Source organism: Microtus oregoni, unplaced genomic scaffold (genome assembly GCF_018167655.1).
Source record: "Microtus oregoni isolate MIOR12 unplaced genomic scaffold, Mior012 000067F_000, whole genome shotgun sequence".
Classification (NCBI taxonomy): Eukaryota; Metazoa; Chordata; class Mammalia; order Rodentia; family Cricetidae; genus Microtus; species Microtus oregoni.
The window spans coordinates 2,684,188-2,688,058 of record NW_024543953.1 but is presented as its reverse complement, the minus strand read 5'-3'; the positions used below and the strand labels follow the sequence as shown (position 1 = coordinate 2,688,058).

The 3,871-nt window shown below is 37.9% G+C and overlaps 1 non-coding gene across 1 annotated transcript; it reads left to right on the top strand.

Moving 5' to 3' along the window:
- The first annotated feature begins 2,687 nt into the window (after nucleotides 1-2,687).
- Nucleotides 2,688-2,797, top strand: LOC121440257. Its single transcript, XR_005973345.1, has one exon. It is a non-coding gene; the product is annotated as a U6 spliceosomal RNA (small nuclear RNA).
- The last annotated feature ends 1,074 nt before the right edge of the window (nucleotides 2,798-3,871 follow it).

Sequence of the window (3,871 nt, the reverse complement as noted above, 5' to 3'; positions counted from 1 at the left end):
TAGCATTTGTTTATGAGTATAAACATAAATATTTATAAGATAGCTTGGCATTGTGACAGTTTATCTAAACAAGAGTTCACTCCTAGGACCTAAGACCTCAGAAGCTATGGGTTTTTGACTGGTATCACTTTTTCCAGGAAAACACCCAAGTGGTAACTTACTGCAAAGGCATCCAGCAATTACAGGTAAAGGTACAGAGTACCAAATGTTTTCAACAAGGACAGTGTGCATTCCATGCTATTTGAAAGACTGTGCCAGCACCAACCTCAATGGCAAACAAAGTGTGCTGACAGCCCAAAACTTGGTAATGTGGGGTACAAATTTTAAAGTCGACCCTACCTCATTTCTGGAATGTCAAGTATGACCTTTGAAAAAGAATTCAGGTCATTCATTCTAAAGCAATAAGGATAGTTAAATGAGCCCCAAGTAGCACAGGATATTATTGTTTACGTACAACTCTATTCCAATGACTGTGGGAAAGGGAGCCAAATTCCACAAGTTCCTTACTTGCAAGAGGTGTTTTGCAAAAGAAAAGGCCAGTATTGCTGCTTGTCCTTTTCTTTCTTAAAGTCAGCTTTATTTGAAAGTGTAAAGAAGCATTATCTTCAGAATTCAAGTAACAAAATTGGATGGGGAGACACAGCAGGTTGTTTTACTGACAGTTAATTTAAAGACATAAAAGTTAAAAGAATATCACATTTGCCTAAAACAAAGAATATCATAGGGCTGGGCAAAGGTAAATTATTAATTTATCAATAACTAAAATGAATTTCTGAGTGTTTTAATTGAAAAGGCAATATTATAGAACAAGGCAGGGTGCTTTCTATAGAAAAAAATCAACACTTAAAATTACAATGGCACTTTTTCTCCTAAAAGTATCACAAAATACATTTGTTATCTCCCATTGTTACTGCTGGTTAATGTCTGCTGCAGGTGTATATGATTGATGGAAGAGGCCTGTCTCCATATCCAGCCATATATTTCCATGTCAGAAGTGTCATAACCTACTCCCCCAAGCACAAGTCATCTAAAATAGGTTTGCACATGTTCAGGAAACATAAGTGCGCAGTGTAAGGAGCATAAATGGACTTGTTTGTGTCTTACTACAATGTCATAAATTATTACCTAGCAATAAATTCATGGGTTATTTTAGTTTCTTTGGCTCTGATTTGCCAAGCGGTTCTAATTTTCCCAATAGTTGACTAGGACAAATTCAGGTACTTTTACTCTAATTTTAACTACCAATATTAATTCTCAGGTCACATCAAATACTATATACTCTGTCTATGTATCTAGCATGTGTGTATTACAGAATGGCTGCAAACGAGCTAAAGAAGGTGAAATAGAGTCCCAACGAGGTCAAATTGGAAACAAGTAGAAATCTGACAAGCACACAAAGAGAGTCAGTAAAGTGGTTACATAATAGGGTCTTTAATAGTGAAAAATGTTTTCAATTTTGAAAGTTTACTTTGATGCATTACAACACATACTTACTTTTATGGATTTTATTGTGAATAGAAAGAATCATTAACCAAATCCCAGACCTAGAAATTTTCCTATAGTTTTGAAGGATTTATACTTTACTTTTAGGTCCATGATCCACGTAGATCTAATTTGCTTCAAAAGTTAGTCTGTACCAATAAACAGGAGACAAGAACACACAATTTACTTCTCCAAAGGAAAAAGCATTAATATCAAGCAAATACCAATTCATCTTATGTATTGCCTGAAGAATGCAAAATTACAACAATAACAACTCATAGTTTGTATTGGTTTTGTGTTTTGGTGACAAGGTCTTGCTGAGTAATACTGGCTGGCCTGAAACTCACTATGTAGATCAGGCAGGCTTTGAACTCAGAAATCTGCTTGCCTTTTTCTCCCAAGTGCTGGGATTAAAGATGTGTGCCACCACAGGCAACATCAAGTAGTTTTTTTCTTTCATGTTCAACAATACAAAATTTTGTAAGAAGCTTTATTCCTTTTTTTTTAATCCACACATTGTAATTGTATATTTACAGGGAACAGTGTGACATTTCACTACATATATACAATGTGTAAAACAGTTAATTGGAACATGTGTCACCTCAACAGATATTTTTGGGTTGGGATCATCCAAAACCATTTTTAGCAGCTACTTTAAAATATAAAATTCATTGCTATTAACCATAGTTACTCTACCATTCTGCAGAACATTACAACACAGTTTTCTCATGCAGCAGAACCCTGTGCAGTTAGCTTTTCTTTGTCTCTCTTTTTTATTTTTTTTATTGAAAAAAAAATTTCCGCCTCCTCCCAGCCTCCCATTTCCCTCCCCCTCCTCCCACTCCTCTCCCCCTACCCCCACTTTTCTCCCCCTCCCTCTCCAGTCTGAAGAGCAGTCAGGGTTCCCTGCCCTGTGGAAAGTCCAAAGTCCTCCCCCCTCCATCCTCGTTTAGGAAGGTGAACATCCAAACTGGCTAGGCTCCCACAAAGCCAGAACATGAAGTAGGATCAAAACCCCGTGCCATTGTCCTTGGCTTCTCATCAGCCTTCATTGCCCGCCATGTTCAGAGAGTCCGGTTTTATCCCATGCTTATCAGTCCCAGTCCAGCTGGCCTTGGTGAGCTCCCAATAGATCAGCCCCACTGTCTCCGTGGGTGGGTGCACCCCTCGTGGTCCTGACTTCCTTGCTCATGTTCTCCTTCCTTCTGCTCCTCATTGGGACATGCAGCACATATACTAAAATTGGAACGATACAGAGAAGATTAGCATGGCCCCTGCGCAAGGATGACAAGCAAATTCTCAAGTAGTTTTTTTTAAAAAAAACAAATTAGTGAAAAAGCTAAACAATTCATCCATCATAATTCTCCATACTCTGCACTTGGTTCACAGAATTTTTATTGTTGTTATTCAGGTATAATTAGGGCAACAGATCAAGAGGCTATTTACAGCTTCCATGAGAACTAGGCACACACCAGGCCATGTCATACAAAGGCTACATGAAGATTCACTGAAGTCAGTTAGGAAGTAAAAGGAACAGAGGAAAGCCTGGATAATAGCCTTTATTGAATTTTTCATGGGAAGAAATGGTAGACATGGAAGGCCAGCTAATTAGGCTTAGAATTAGATGGGTAAATACTGTCGGTGATCTTTGGGCTACAGGGCGTAGTCATCAGTTGCTATTATCTGAGCAAGCTGACAGTGTTCTAGAATGCAGAAACATGATAAAAGTGAAGTGGAGATAGAGCTATGGGATAATGATTATTAGTTGGTTTGCCTATCAAGCAAGTTTTTATCTGTAAGAATCAGCTAGCTTCGGGAGGAACAGCTTTGTCCTGCATCCACAAGGCCCTAAGATGTCAAAGCAACAGAAAAAATGCCTGAAAATGTCATGTTTTATTAAAAACAGTTAATAAACATGGTGTTGTGGGGATAGACATTTTGATACTGAAGTGATTAATATATGTCTTTGTAGTTATTATGCCTTGAGGTTTCCCAAAAGCAATAAATATGCAATTGGATCTTCTCTCATAACGGAGGGATATTTACTATCTAGGAAGTACATTTTCAGGATCTTCTGGCCACAATATATCAAAGATACTGTTGTAAATATAAAATAAAGCCAACCAACAATAGCAATTGGGCAAACTAGAAGAAAGAAAGCCAAGTATATAGAAAGTGAAATTTCCTCAGTCTTCCAGAGTCTCCAAGGTATCATTTACTTTTGGCCTACTAACCACTGTGCCTGAACAGGAAGTTTGAATTTAACAGAAACCACATGAGGCTAAGCCTCCATCATCAATTTCTCTAAAATGACACAGACTGCCCCTTCCCTATAACACTGGCTTTTCAGTCCTTATACATACAGTCCATCTCTTGGGGGAAATTCCTA